We start from the raw sequence: 16,650 nt of genomic DNA, 5'->3' as shown, positions 1-16,650 counted from the left end.
TTACTCTGATATCACCTCATGAGGCAGGTGCTAAACCAGCATTCATGTGTTTTTATATCAGGAAACTGAGACTGAGATACATTGTGATCACTTAGGTTCACACAGCTCAATCAAAACCAGGTGGTATTTAGAACTAGGTCTTCCCAAATTCCTAAATTTAGTGCTCTATTCACCTCTCTGCCTTACTTGGAGAGGGACCCAACCAACTAAGCTAGAGTATCTTGTCAGCATATTTGGGATGAAACAGAATAAAGAATAATGAGCAAAGATAAAAAGGAATGATTGGTAAAGGTTTTTATAGCAAACTCTTCTTCATTGATGACTGAGAAATTTCACCAGAGAAGCAATGTAAAGGATATTATCAGAGAATTTTATGACTGAAAAAGATGTGAGCTAGTTACATGAAAGAAAAAAATTCTTAATTGGATGTCCTAAGTACTCCTTAATCATAGAATATGGATATTTAGTGAAAAGTTCCCAGCACATTGGATGAAATTTCTGTACAGGATTTATAGGAAAATATAAAACAGTGTCACAAAGGTTAAAAGGGTATTTATTTGGAGAGAATTGTCATTTGAGTGAGTCCCCAGTTAATGAAATCATGGACCCATTGACCTTTCAGGATTCTTGATATATGTCACCAAATCAAATATCTATAATCTCCAAACTACATGGAATGAAAGATTTCAAAATATAGAGATCTAGTGAAAGAAATTAAAACCATATGGAAATGGACTAGTTACCTATCATCATTGTTATTCTCTCTGCTACTAGAGTTGTCCTGGAGATGCTTTTAGTGAATCTTCAGAAGATAAGCTAACATCCCAGGGCTCTTATTCAATTACAGAAGCATTCTTTTTATCCACCTACACAGCAGTCTGCAGAACATTAAATGTAAAGGAATAATAGTAGGGTATCCACTTGTCCTTAGATGATTTCTAGCTGAACACATTAAAAAAAAAAGGTGAGCAGAGTAAGACAACATAATTTTAGAGGAAGAAACAATAGCTAGCATTTATAGAGTGCTTTATGGTTTACTTTATATGTTTTACCTACTTTCTCTCATTTGATCACTCAGCTAGCTCTTAAATTGGAAATGATCTCTGAATTCCTATTGACTGTTTCAATTATTTAAGCAGTTTATTTTAGTATGTTATTCCTCTCACTCTCAAATTTTGCATCTATAGTATTTAGGCTGTTGTAACATTCATGAAATTTTTTTGTTTTATGACAGAAGCAGCATAAGATTCACATAACAGGAAACATCTTTAGAATCTCTTGGGCTGAGGTTCTGTGATTTGAAATATATTTTACAGGAGAACATTAAGATGTACTCATTCATAACAAACCCAACTACTTGAAACAAATGTTACGTTTCTGTGTTATGGCCCACATTTATTTATTTATTTATTTTAGTTGTTTTGTAAGGCAAATGGGGTTAAGTGACTTTGCCCAAGGCCACACAGCTAGGTAATTATTAAGTGTTTGAGACTGGATATGAACCCAGGTACTCCTGACTCCAGGGCCCGGGCTTTATCCACTGTGCCACCTAGCCGCCCCCCCGCCCCCCCATATTTATTTTTTCTTATAGACAACGGTTCATGCACTTAGTCCTCAACTTTCACCTGGGAAACATTCCTAGAAAACTACCTGAAAGTTTAAAAAAAACCATAAGTGTTGTTCCATTGAACCTTTGGGAAATCGGGGATTAGGTTCCCAAAGCCAGCAATCTTTCTTAAGAGATTACTGAAAATATAATTTTCTGTACAAAATTCTTTTTTTAACAAAATATTAATTTGGATAATATGCATTCTTTCTAAGACTATAACCATGAAATAACCTATAAAATGCAGAGAAGAGGAAAGCCTGACAGGACTAGGAGAGACTAGGGCTGGGATGTCAGAAAAACCCTGAGGTAAAAAAAAGGGAAAGGACAACTTAACCCCCTCTAACCTCCTTTTTGGTCCAGAGGTGGAATTGTGTCTGAGTTCTGGCCCCCTACCTGATTTTGGGCCACCTAACCTTGTGGACATTTTGGGAGGCTATGAGAGGGTAGGCATGTCCATCCCCTTTACCCACAAATTTAGCTGCTTTTTCATTTTGTCCACTTTCCTCTTCCCATATTTGAGAGGTTACTTTAACACTTTCTGGAAGAGATTCACCCAATACTTTCATGAATATTTTTCCTCCTTTTTGTGGACATATGGAGTCAAATTTGTTAACAACAAACTCCAGCTGACTGTGCAAAAGTTTATCTAACACCTTTATTTCCTCAGTAATCCACATCTCAGACTTTGCATGCTTGGGTTTAGAGCCCATAGAACTTATACTATGCTTTGGGGGCATAATTGCAACACAAAAGTTAAGTTTTAAGAGCAAACAATGAAAATATATTAATGTCCTGGGAGCTCTTTGCTTTACAACAGTAAATTGAACAAGCACCTAATAGGATACCAGTCATTCCATAAACTTGTGCTCATCTCATGTACCTCTCATTTTTTTTTTTTTACTCTGTGGTACATAGATAGCTGTTTGGTTTCCAAAGAGAAAGTGAAAATGACTTTAGTAATGAAATCCTATAAATGCTCAAAGTCCTAAAATTTAAATGGGTGAATGTTGAAGTTTGACTATAGGAACCTACAGGAATGGTGCAGCACTTCCTTAATGCTGTAGAAATATGTCTAAACCTCAAATCGTCACACTTTGCTGGGGAAAGATTGCTGAAATAGTGTGGTAGAATTTTTACTTCCTGGGAAATTCAAAAGAAAATGAATCAAGAAAAGTAAGAAGAATTATCTCTCTTTTTGGCTTTCCTTTTTCCCTCTTTGCCCCAGCTTCTTGTTTTACTTGGAATTCAACACCTGTCTACATTTTGTCTTTTTCTACCTCATTTTCTTTATTTATTTCAGCAATCTCTTGCTATGCTTGTTGTGATTTTATGAAATTGTCCTGTCTCTCTAATTTGATTGCAAAGCTTTTGAAGGCAGTGACTTCTTTGTGGGTCCTAGATACTTATATTCCTCTTTCCTCATTAGCATTTTCAGATTGTCCCTTTGCTGAGTTTGAATCCATTTGCAGACACTTGCTATTTACTAGTTGTGTGACCTTGAGCAAGTCACTCAACCCTGCTTGAATCACATTCAGAGCCATCTCCAGTCATCTTGATTCATATCTGGCCACTGGACCCAGATGATTCTGGAGGAGATAGTGAATCTGGTGATTTAGCACAGTACACCTTCACTCAGATGCAATTCATGTGCTTGTTGTGGCATCCCCTCCCTGATAACATGGTCTTCTTCTAGAATGAAGGACAACATCATCATCATCATCATCATCATCATCATCATCATTAGCCTCTCCTTTTCTCTCTTTTTCTTCCTTGAGATTGATGCTAATCTTTTATTCAATGTCTTCATCATCATAATATCATTTACTTCCCTCTGTCCCTCCTGACCTCTCTTATACTTTTAACATTGGTCTTTAGCTTGTGACTCATGTTCTTTATCTCCACTGTTTATTCTTGCTGCTGTATAAAGGATTGATAAAGTACAGACCAGAGTAGCAGAAAAAGAGACTGTTATAATAGTCCAGGTGAGTAGCAGTAATAGCCTGAGTCAGGATAGTGGCAACAGAAGTGGAAAGGAGGGGACATATGTAAAACATATTTTGGAGTTGAAATTAATAATATATTTCAACTGAGGAGGGGGGGGTGAGTATCAAAGAGAAGTAAAAGAAGTTGCCAAGATTTTGAAAATAGGTAACTATCAACAAGATTGGTGATAGTGCCACGAATAGACAAAAGGACTATGAAAAGATGGATGGGCTTGAAGATTTTATTTTTGATCCTGTTCAGTTTGAGGGACCATTGGAATCCTGGTGAAAATGTCCAGGAGGTAGTTGTGAATCCTTTGCTATCATGCTCAGAGACTTCAGTGATCATGTTCCTTTTTTGAAAAATGATTTATTTTATTTTTAATTTATGCAAGTAAACAAATACTTCCATAACATAAGAATAATATAAAAGGCAGGTAGGTGGCATAGTAGATAGAGTACTAACCTTGGATACAGGAAGACAGGAGTTCGAATCTGCCCTCAGAATTTGACTCTTCCTAGCTGTGTGACCTGGACAAGTCACTTAATCCTGATTTACCTCTCATCCAAGACCATCTTCAATTGTTAAATCTGGCTACTGGATCCAGAGGGCTTGGGGGAAGAAAGTGAGGCTGATGATTTGTCACAACACCCCCCTCATTCAAATCCATTTCACTGGCTTGTCATGACATCATCTGCCTTATGTCCTGGTCTTCTTCAAAGATGAAGGACAGAACATTAGAATGCTATAAAGATAATTGTACATAGACTGCTAATCTATAATGAACAACTTGTTTCTTTTAAAAATATAATTAAATTTTCACTTGGATTCCTTTTTCCCTTTTTACTTCCCTCCATGTCTCCCCCCCACTTTGTTCTAGAAATAGTTACAATAGACACAGACACATATGTGTGTGTATGTATGTGTGTATGAGAAATCATTCTATACTTGTTTCTATATATCAGTTCTTTGAAAATTTCTTTTGGATGGTCGCCCTGGCTTAGTGGTTACAGAGTAAGTCTCAGTGTCAAAAATATCAACGTTTTATTCCACTTTTGACACAATTGGTCTTCTAAGTCAAGAAGCTCTGCCCCTGGACCAGTTTACATGGTCATGTGTCATTCAGTCACCTGCCCTTCCACCTTGCCCTCCACCTTGTCACTCGGTATATAATAAAGCCAACTTTTATGTGGTATTCTGAGATTTGCAAAAGTATTTTATACGTATTGTCCTATTTGATCCTTTCAACAACCATGTGACATAGTTGCTCTTTTGCTCATTTTATAGGAAACTGATGGAAATTGTCTTATCCAAAGCCTTACAGCTAAGGAAGCATCTAGGGCAAGACTGAAATTCTATTTAACTAACTAGACAAATAATGCTCTATCCACCAAGTAACCTAGGTGCTTCATTACATTGAAACAAAAACAATTCTTTCTGCTTTTAACTTGATCACATTTTTATGCAGTAAGGGGAGAAAAGAGCAGAGTGCTCATTTGAGTTTTTGTTTGTTTGGTTTGATTTATTTTTGCTTTTTTTCTTTTAAATCACAAATTCTCATTTCCAAGTATATCCCTCTCCCAAACCACCATCCAGATACCTAATTTTAAATTATGGATGATTCTCAGTTACTGAATGAAACAAAAAGAAATTGATTTTGGAATAATCATTGAAAATGTAGTTGAAGAAGTAGGACTTGAACTAGAATATGATAAAGATTTTTGTTTTTTAAATAAATAAAAATGAATATTAATTTTATTGCTTTAAATTCTAACAGTGGCCTTAGGGAAATGGAGGTTGACTGGTATTTTGTTTTTTATTCTGCTATTTTAGTTTTTGTACTTAGGGTTATACATATTTCTATAAGCTATTTTTAAGGAGATATAATTCTTATCTCCTCAATTAAAAATCCTTTCTTTTTATAAGGGTTAATTTATCTGATATAAAATAATTTAAATTGCAATTTAGAGGATATTTAGTAAATTATGGAATATCTCATGTTTCTACCATAAAGGTAGTATCTTTTAATATTCTTTCCCTCCTTTCAGATATTTATTTTATGCCCTGGTCTTATAGAGAAAAAGTCTCATTGATTTTTCCTTTCACTGAATTAATTCTTGGCATCTAAGAAAGAGCTTCATATTAACTCATGATTGTTGAGTATATTTTACTGAATTTGAACTAAACTATCATGAAAAAGTAACAGTTCTCTCCTTTCAACAGACAGGCAATCTATATTAGTGATCACTACTAGTAATAACACTTAAATCCTTACTTTGGACACACTGGATGGACAGACAATTACACTACATAATTCTGATCAGCCTTCTAGGCTGAGGGAGAATATGAAGATCCATCTCCCTTATATACTGCTTTACTAGTCATGCCTGCATAAAAATTCCTGAGGGATATCCTTTTTGCCTGGATTTTTCTTGCATTATAATGTGCTCTTCCCTCCCCTTCATAGTTTTCATTAGCTATATGCTGATATATAAAAAGCAGTTGTATAAATATATATCAATAGTAAGTTCTTTTAAGTTCAATCATTGTATCAATTGCTTATAGGGTTTGCTAAATTCCTTATCATAACTGATTCATATTCTTATCTATATGCAATTTGCATACCTTATCCAACTATAGCTATAAAGCATTTGAATTATTCTTTCGACATATCTGGTAAGTATGGATAGCATTAATTAGCATAAGTTTTTCTATAAATGACATGTCAATCCATGACAACAAAAAAGTGTTTGTTACTGATGTCAATCATTCATCTTCTGTCAGTTCAAAAGGTTTCCCTGAAGGAATGTACATTGATCTGCACTGGTCCAAAATATAGCAAAAAACATTTCTATGTTCTAGAAATCAAAATGGAATCACATTTGCTCTAACAGTCAAATGAAAATATGAATAGAGAAGATAAATATTGATAAGTGATTTTTAAGGTTGAATTTTCTATAAATTAAGATAAAGTTAGGTGAGACTTTGCAGTTTTGAATCCTGAAATCTAATTCCATTATGAGCTCTTCTGAACATTATACCTGCCCTAGAGACTGCCCTTCAACTTAAAATGGCATGGTTCTGCTGACCTCTCCAACTTTCTTCTTTTCTGTCTAACCATTTTTTGTCCCCTTTAATTCTTCTCTTGCTTTCAAAATGTGACCCAAAGAGTTTATTGCTCTTTTCTCTTTTCTCTCTTTATACTCTCTCCCTTTGTGATATGGGGATTGAATGATACATTAATAAATAGAGTGCTGGGTCTGTAGGCAGTAAGACTCTTCTTGAGTTCAAAACTGACCTTAGACACTTAACCCTGTTAACAACTACAACCTCTATCATGGATTAAATTATCACCTATTTTTAAATGATCCTCAGATTGGGATATCTAGCCTTAAGCTATCTGTTGATTACCATTTCATCATTTCTCATTTCCCACAAGACAACTTCTTCAGGATTTCAGAGGTAGCAAAGACTCAGTATATACATACATACATACATACATATATATATATATATATATATATATATATATATCTTCAAATGAATTATTTATCTTCTTCTTTAAACCCATCCAGTTTGGTTTTTTTTTTTTGGTGGCTTTATCATTGTCCTAAATCCATTGTCCTCCTACCTTCCATTCATCTTTAATTTAACCTTTCTCCCTTTCCCCCTTTCATTTAAAAAATATCGCTAATTTTATCTCCACAGTGTTTCTTACCTCTCATCAAGCTTTTCTACAACTACTACTACTCTGGTTCACACAGTCATTTCATATTTGAACTGTTATCAAATTCTTCCATTGGGTTTTCTTGCCTCTACTTATTCCAACCTACCCTTCACACAGAATGATCTCTGTAATGTATAAGTTCAACTACAGAACTCAATAAACCTTCAATAACTCCATAATACCAATTGAATAAAGTATTTATTGTTTATATTTGTATTCTAGAACCTTTCCATTCTTTTCTCACACAGCTCCCCTTCACTCATACTTTAGTCAAGGTAAATAAGAGCACTCTCTATTATCTAAAAATATCCATTGCCTTTCTGCTTCCATGATTTAGCACATTATAATCCTGTTCCTAAAATGCTCTCCTCTCACATTTTTTGTCAAACTTCTTCCAAAAGTCTTCTTAATTCTATTTCACCCCAATGACCTGTATCTCCTAGAGTTGTTTATATAACTCTCTACAACTTTCTTATGCATTTAAAATACTCTGATTTGCATTATAATTATTTACATACATATCTAATTTGGCACATTAGATTGTAAATATCTTGAAGGCAAGGGTCACAGTCCAGTAGAAAGTAACTACTTTAGGGAAGGGATTAATTTTTAAAGCAATTACTGATTCTCTCCTCCTGCCATTGAACTACTAGCCCCCCTAGGTGGATGTTTGTTTAAATAAATTTAATTGTTGAGTATTTCATCTTAATATTTCCAATACCTAGCAGGTAGTGAATGCTTAATAAAGATTTTTAAAAACTGAAGTACATTGAGTTAAATTAAACATCTAATTGCAAGTAGTGTTTTCTTAGTTTAGAACTGGAAGGTATAAATTATTCACAAAGGTAGAAATTAATTCAAAGGATTCACATTGCACCTCTCTCTTTGTTTTGATTTTCATAGTCCGCTTTTTCCAGGTCTAAAACTAGTTAGCTTATTTATTTATTTTTTTTCTATATTTCTATATAATTCTATATTTTGCCATATAATTTCTACTTCAACATAATTTTTAAAAATGCAGTTTGTAATTTTCAATTTCTGTAAGATAGCTGGCATTAAAAGTGTCAAAAAAGATTGTTTTCAAGAGTTGAGTAGGTCCCAAAAGAACTGTACTTTATTTCAGTTTTTGGCTTAAAAATGCTTCCTGCTCAGTGTAATGGGTATTTGTCCTTTGGGAACTAGAGTGAGTTTTAAAGGTAAAAAAAAAGAGTTGAACCTAGGTGTGGCCCATTAGAGACCTTAGCCTGGAAGCATTCCTTCAATTACAGATAGCAACCATGAAAATGGAGGCATTTTGGACAAAAGTCTTGTATGCCAGAACTGATTCTCTTGTTAACAAATGAGTGCCCACATTTTTGTGGAGCAGATGATGATTCCCAAATGTACATGTGCACTTGTGTAGGGTAGGCTTATGTTAGATTTTGCAGAGCAGTTGTAAAAGTTAGAGAATATTTCAGTGATAGAGCTATAAAAATCTTTCAATATTATATACCATGTTCTCTCTAGTTTACTTCATTTTCTACAATTTCAAAGATGCATACTTTTCTTAAAATTCTCTTTATATATTCCATTTCTTGATTTAGGCCTTTGCTAAACATTTCTGATCAGTTTCATGTTCTTGAAATAATAAAAGTTTATCTTTGTTTTAATTTTTTAAAAAAGTAAATTCCATTTTAGTATTTTTTTATTTAAAAAAAATTTTCTTTGTCATAAAAATGTAACTGTCTATATAAACATGGCCAAAGTAGGAACCCATAGTCATTAAGACTGATTAGGTAGATTTAGTGGTTAGTCAATGGGTCTGTAGTCAAGAAAACTTGAGTTCAAATTCAGATTCAGACACTAGCTGTGGGTAAAAACACTTATCTTTAATGACAGCAATAAACTCATTCAAACTCATGACTTTGCCAAAATATGGGAACCTTTTTATACCACAGATTTTACCTACTTTATAGACCTTTTATTTAACAAAATTCTTCTTCCTGCACCCTTAATTCAGAACCAATGCCCAGATAAAATTCCCTTTCCTCTTCTATCTTTTCAAATATCTCAATCTTACCTAGTTTCTATTCTCCTTTTCCTGATTCTTAATTGTCTTATGAAATATATACTGTTGTTAAATTTTTCTTCTTTATTTAACTTTTACATGTTCCTTCCTTTTCCTGACACCAATTAAAAACCTCAATTTGACCGTAACATATTACATCAAATTTCACAGATTGTTAGAGTTAGAAAAACCTTGGGGGATAATCTTGTCTAATCCTCTTAATAGATGAGGAAAGGGAGACTCATTGCTTGCTTAAAAAAAGTTACTAAGCTGAGTAGTGATAAATAGTAGTGATAAAGAACTTTCATCTTTTAACCCCAAATCCAATGATTTTTCATTCAATTTCAGACTTCCCTTGACACCTGGTTGTTTATATGCTCATGCACCACTGGTGCATAAGGAGCAGGAGTCTTCATTCTTCTTCCTTCCTACTGCCATTTTCATAGGCCATCTATTTCTAATCCAAATAATTTACCAACCTTCAACACATCCTTTTTGCCTTTTCTTCTTTATTTAAGCATAGTGATTAAACTGGATCTACCCAATCTTCTGTCAGTATCCAAGGTAAGTAAAGCATTCATGTGGTGACCTTTCTAAAAATCTGGCATCTCAATTCATCAACCTGCTCAACTTTCATGACCAAAGAGAGGAGTGTTTATATATTCAACTTAAAGCACCATTCCTTTGGTAATTTGCTAAAAACTCTGGAACCTTTTTCAGAATAATTTTTTAAATCATAATTTAAGGAAATGCTAACTCAATTAGAGGCTAGTGAATATAAAAATATATTAATCCCTTAAGTTCACTGACTGTCTCTTTAGGAGTAAATTAGGGAATATCTTGATCCCAATTTAATAACTCTTGCTCAAGAGTATTATTTTTCCTCTATTCTTGATTTTTTTTTTGTAAGGCAAGTCTGAGACTGGATTTGAACCCAGGTACTCCTGACTCCAGGGTCAGTGCTTTATCTACTGCACCACCTAGCTGCCCCTATTCTTGACTTTCAAAGTCTTGACTATACAAGCAGTACTTTCTTGCCTTCAGATTTCTTGACTCACTCTTTTATTCCATTTTTCCTTTGCTGCCATCAGAATTCATTTCTTCTACTATAGAGCCTATGTAGTGGCACCAGGAAGAAGTTAAAAACAAACATATTCACTGTTAATTGGTTCATTACGAGTTTTTCATTTGACCACAATGGGGCACTCACTGCTCTGCATCAATCCCCAGTAAATATTTCTTCACCAATGGAAAATGATGCTAAAAAGTCCTCAGCAAAATTATAAGAAAAAGACATAAATAATGTCATAATAATTGAAAGTATGTTCTTTCTTCTCCAGATTAAATAACAGAAGTCCAGTGACCCTTCATCCTGATCTGTAAGAGAGGTAGGAGAAAAACCTGGAGAAAAGAATACTTTAACAGAAAAAAAAGAACAAGGCAGTTATACCTTTGAAGAAAGAACTGAAGACAAGATCTCCTTGTATTTACTAATGTAAGTGATTTAAACTGCCTATTGCCTACTCCATAAGACTCCAGAATATCTTTTTTGCTCCTGGAGAAGTATGGATTAGAATGAAATTAAAGTTAGGAAAGCCTTGGGGGAGTTAAGAAGATAAGAAACTTAAAAGGTTTGGATCTTGTTTGTATGCTTTCTGTATAAAGTAATGTTTCTTCTGGTTAGTAACCACCTTGATCTAGTTTGTAGTATTATGTTCACTTGACTTGCTCTAGGCACCATCATTTGTCATAGTTTTGAACTTGAAATTTCTAAGAGGAAATGAATAGATTTTGCATTCATCTCCTGGTGCAGAACAATAAAAAAATATATAGATGCTGAAGGTATTCATATAGAAATCATACTGTATATTGACATTAGCATCTTTAGTTATTCACACACACACACACACACACACACACACACACATACATACATATTTAAGAGTAATTGAACTCCCATTTATTTTTTCCAAACTGCTGGAAAGATTACAGTTTTAAGGATTTTTTTTTGGAATAAGTTTGATAAAGAGCCATGTGAAGGATGTCAGAACTTCAAATTTTGGTGACAATTCTTAGAGATGTGCAAACACTCAATTCAGCATCTCTTTCTTAAATCAAGATATCTGATATCAAGATTTGTAGAGGACTAGTATAGTCAAAATCCCATTGAGTCACCAAATCTCAGAATTGGAAGGGACCTCAAAACCCATTTATTCCAAACTACAAAAATTCCTTATAAAATGAGAGTATTGAATTAGATAACCACTGTAATCCCTTCTACCTTAATGTTTTTGTAGTGTTAAATAAAATGAAGATTTTAATACTTAGGAAAAACAATGTTTTTACCATTGTGTAATTTGTAGCCACTGGAGATTATGACTTTGTCTTATTTCATTAGTTGTTAAAAAAAAAAGACAAAACAAAACATTTATCAGGAGGACCTATACATATAGAATGTCTGTGCATATGTACACTTACCAACATATATGTGTGTGTGGCTTGTGCTTTTATTTTTGTTGGGATCTCCCAATTTGCAAATAAGCAAGTTCTTTGGAATTGCTAGAGACTTTGAGAGTTTAATGTAAGTTCATTTTAAGAGTTCAAATATAAACCCAATTCTTTCTGAGTTTGACAGTGGTTCTCTATCCTCTACTCCTTGCTTCTTATTTTAGTAAATTATTTAATCAAAAACCAAATTATCTTGATAAAAACATTTATTGGAATCCTTTTTTCAAGTTGCTACCCTCATTTTTTAAAGAAAATTTTAGTTAAAATATTGGTTATTGTATAGCTATGGAAAATAATTTATCATCTTTTGACACCATTTAGCCATTTTGAGAGCCTGTCATAACTACTGTCTGCTTTGGAAGTCTGGAGAAGGAGGCATGAAAAGGTTGTGAGCAAATTTGTGCTGATTTCTAATCTTTTGGGTCAGTTTAATTCTCACAATTACTTTGGCTCATTTCATGAATTTGGCACTCCCATTTTAATCCAGTGGATTCCTGGTATCATCTTGATATCTGTAAAGTCCTATTATGAAATGACCTAGGGAATTGCTATTTTAACTTCAGGTATCTCTGGTAATGTGCTTATATTATTTAGTTCAAGTGCTTCATATTTCATTTCTAGAAAGACTAGACACAGCCCTTGGAAACACTCAAGAGAAAAAGAAGTGACAAAAAGGAGATTATCAGATGTACCCCCAAAATAGGTTGGTGGAATAGGATAAGATTAAAGGATCATGTCCATATTTTGGAAAGTAGCAAAAAGTGTACTATGAGTTAGTCTGCTGATTTTGTCTTGCTAACTTGCATTTAAAATTTTTTTTCAAATGTTTTAACAGTGTATTAAAAATTTTGGGATGAAAAGTTTTATCAAATTCCAGGGTTAACTCTACTATATTAATAGGAAGTATGACATAGTAAATGAGAGACTGTCTTTGGAATTAGATGAACAAGGTTCAAACTTTATGCTATATTATGGGAAGGACAAGTCACTTGGGCTCTGAGTCTCCCAAGAAACTCTCTAAAACTAAGTTATAGATGAGTTTTTGATATGCATTGGTGGAAATAGTTTCCATACAATGACTTTCCTACATGGATTGCTACTGTGCATCCTTTTGTCCTTGTTTCTATCCTCTCATTTCATGTCTCAAAAAGACAAAGAATTCTAGGGTCTGCTATTCTCTGAGTTGGTTGGTTCCTTTGAATTAATTTAAGAAAGTGAGTGAACAATAATTTTTATCTATAATATTTGACAAATAATCACCTAGTCTTATTTTTTAAGACCTGTAGGGAGGAGGATCTCTCTACTTCCTACAGGATCCATTCCACCTTTGGACAGTTTTAATTGTTAGGATGTTTTTTCCATGTATAGTAACTATATTAAATTCCTGTTCAGCTGTAACTGTGAGTTTTGTTCTCAGGAAAAAAGCACAACACCTCATTGTTATATTCCACACGAAAGCCCTTCACATACATAAAGTCAAAAGTTTGGATTTTCCAGGTTAAACTTCTTCAGCTGTTTCAACTCATCTTTGTATAGTCTGGCTTCAAATAATTTCCATATCCTGGTTGCCTTGGTTTGAGCATGCTCTTGTTTTTTATGTTTTTCCCCCCTACAATTTAAGACTTAGAACTCAACAGAATACTACCAAGTATGGTTGGACCATTACATAGCAGAATGCAGTCAAATGATCACTTCTGCTCTCCCATACTCTCTTCTAGTGATGCAGTCTAAGGTCTTTTTAGGGGTTTTTTTTTGTGTGTTTTGGTTTAGTTTTGGCTCCTGTGTTGCATTGTTGTGTCATATCAAGACTAAAGTGTTCTAAATTCTTTCAGTTTGTCTGATTGGTTTTTGAAATAGTATTATGCCTCCTGAATTCTTTATAAAATGGAGCTATTTTATAGAGGAAGTGGCAAAGAAGAGAAGACTTTGGAGATGTATTACAATGGAAATACATATGAACTTGGAGTTAAAGGACCTGGGATCAAATACAGTCTTGGCTACTACCAATTTGATGGACATTTAGTAAGAGCCTGCCATTTTGTTAGTTCTAGGGATTCCAAGGCAGCATTAAAAAAAAAGCCATTGTTCCCAAAGAACTTTTATTTTATGGAATAAAACATGCGAACAGAAAAGTTTTTTTAATCTTAGATAAATATGAAGGGTATTTACACATTAATTACTCCCCTTACTTCCTAGTTCTTTAGATGAATAGTTGGTTGTGGTTAACTGTACTTTGAGAAGTTATTCAGACCAACTTTGGGTCATTCCAGAATTTGTCTTCCTGCATTAGAAAGATTTAAGCTATGCTGTAGTGATGTACAAAACCAATTACCATCTCCCCAGGAATATTATCCTTAATAGAATTGTGAACAGATGACGTCTTCTGTTGAGTGCACTCAACCTTGCAAGGTGGATGGGAAGAAGTAAAAATGGACACAACTGAAATGGACAAAAACAAGAATTTCGAAGCAAGATTATAAAGAGTTCAGAAATGAGTCAGAGAAGTTTCCCTTCTATGAAAGGAAGGAAAAAGAATGAGAGGCAGAGACAAGGGAAGGATCAAGTGTAGATGTTTTGAGGAAAGCAGAGACTTGGGCAGGAGAGAAATAGATATAGAAAGATCTCAAGGTGTAGCAGGAGGTAATTGAAGAGGAAAACAAATACTGCAGGAGATGAACTCAAGATCACCTTGAGTGACTGGGCAAATTGCTATATCTTTAGACCTCTTTTTCCTCATCTTTAAACTGAGGGAAGGTTAGATCATGTGTCCTCTAATGTCCTTTCTTCTCTGGATTTATGAAGGATGAGTGGAAAATTAGGGAGAGGGGGCAGGTAGGAGATTGAAAGAAATAGGAAAATGACCTTTCTTAGTGCTGATTTATAATTGTCAATATATTGTCATATAGTATTATTTAGTATATTAAAAATGCTAAATTGTTTATAATCAGTGTCTTCAAATAGAAACTTAGCACTCATATTTAGTTATTACTATGATTTGTTTAGCAGCAAATTTTGAGCATCATCCTGGGGTTCTATAAAGGTGATAAGGATAATTTTTTAAATTTTAATCCACAAACTGATAACTTAATATCATGGTCATTGCAGAGAAACAAAAATGGTTATTGAATCATACTGACATTGAAAATCATGTAATTTTTAAAAATCAATCTTCTTATTATTTCTTTTTCTTATGATTTCTTTCCTTTGCTTTATTTTAGTTATTTTAATTTTCAATTTATCTGGAACTAACAATTTGTAGGTCTTTAGGGAATGATTCTTTTCTTCTTTAAAAAAATCAGAATAATAATCATATGATTAGATATTTCTACCCCTTTATTTTACTGACAAGGAGTTGAACTCTTAGGGAGGATAAGAGATTTCCCCTAGATCTCCAAAGTAGTAAGTTGCAGAGGTAGCAGTTGAGCCTAGGTTCCACACCTCCAAATCCAGCCTTCTTTCTGTGGTAGCACATTGGCTCTCATTTCTGTCCAAGTAGTTTATCTTAGAATTACTGTGGCCTAGTGAAGGGAGTATTCAGTCAGGAGGAACTAGGTTCAAGCCTTGCTTATGATACAGAGGAATTGTGGGATTTTGGATAACTAGCTTAACCTCTCTATGCTTTTTGCAGCCCTCAAGATTAAATAAGAAATGGAATTGTTGATATTACTGTGAGCAGTTTAGCAGAAAACCAAAATAACAACAAACTAAAAGTTGCTTGTTTGATATGAAATAGATTGTTTGATGTACATTAACTTAAATTAAATTAATTTAAAATTAAGTATGATGAAAAACATCCTAGAACATCCTTGGTTTGGATGTTGTAGGAGAACCTTTCAGGTTACTTCCTGAGATCAAGGGGGTGAGAATAAAATGACCCCTGAAAATCCTTTTCTGTCCCGTGATTTTGTGGTTCTTTTACTACCTGACTTCAATATTAGGTTAGTCAAAAGGTTGTTAGATAATTCACCCTTTGAACAGAATATCTGTGGTCATCAAAAAGGTGAATATCATTCCACATATTTTGGCAATGTGAAAATTGCTTTGTATGTTTTTAGAAAATAATCACCCCTTAACACAGATCATGTGCGTATACATAAGTTCATATGTAACAGCAGTTGGTACACAGTGAAACACCTGGATAAATTAATTAAATATGAATTAAAGTTATTTCCTTTGAAGATGAATAGAGAAATGTGTTTTCTAATTCAGAATTATTCTCTGTGATTTATAGATTTTAGATTATGTTGTATAGATCTGATATTACTACAGGTTCTTAAAATTTTGAAACTTCTAAGCTAGTTTGAGAGACATACTATTTGTGTAGGTACATACTTGCATAAGACATGTTAATCAGTTACTCAACACTGAAGTTCTTACTTTTGTATACTAGGAAGTCAAGGTCAGACCAAGATTAGTAAGAGAGTTTCTGTGTTTAAGGAGTGTAGAAAACCAAATGATCTTATTTGCCTAATACCATGTTCTTCTTGCAAGTTTACATTTTTTTCTTATCAGTGATTTTTAAAAAATCATTAGAGTCTGCTGTATTAAGTGACATTTTTTGAAAGTCCCCATTTTTACAAAGTTATTTTTAGAGGCTGTCTCTTGTTGACATGTCCATTTATTGTTTGCCAGCCACTTCCTTAAAATTTGCATCACAACTGTTGTTCAAGCAGATTTCTTCTTTTTAGATTGGATTTTCTACTTTATGTCTTTTGACTCTAGAGATGAGGTTATTAGAAACTTCTGAAGCATTCAAGCAAGAAAATAAATGATAAA

At 33.7% G+C, this 16,650-nt stretch overlaps 1 protein-coding gene across 8 annotated transcripts in view; it reads left to right on the top strand.

Moving 5' to 3' along the window:
* FOXP2 (forkhead box P2) overlaps positions 1-16,650 on the top strand; it is a 721,187-nt gene that overhangs the window by 94,819 nt on the left and 609,718 nt on the right. For 7 of the 8 annotated variants that reach the window (XM_074193868.1, XM_074193870.1, XM_074193871.1 and 4 more), the window contains one exon: positions 10,707-10,861. The gene's annotated coding sequence lies outside the window, so the exon portion shown is untranslated. Of the gene's footprint in view, positions 1-10,706; positions 10,862-12,495; positions 12,578-16,650 lie in introns of all 8 variants that reach the window. The other variant, XM_074193872.1, reaches the window with a different exon arrangement.

The sequence above is a fragment of the Macrotis lagotis genome, chromosome 7 (genome assembly GCF_037893015.1).
Source record: "Macrotis lagotis isolate mMagLag1 chromosome 7, bilby.v1.9.chrom.fasta, whole genome shotgun sequence".
Classification (NCBI taxonomy): domain Eukaryota; kingdom Metazoa; phylum Chordata; class Mammalia; order Peramelemorphia; family Peramelidae; genus Macrotis; species Macrotis lagotis.
Note: the sequence above shows the minus strand (reverse complement) of the source record. Positions and strands in the feature narration are given on the sequence as shown.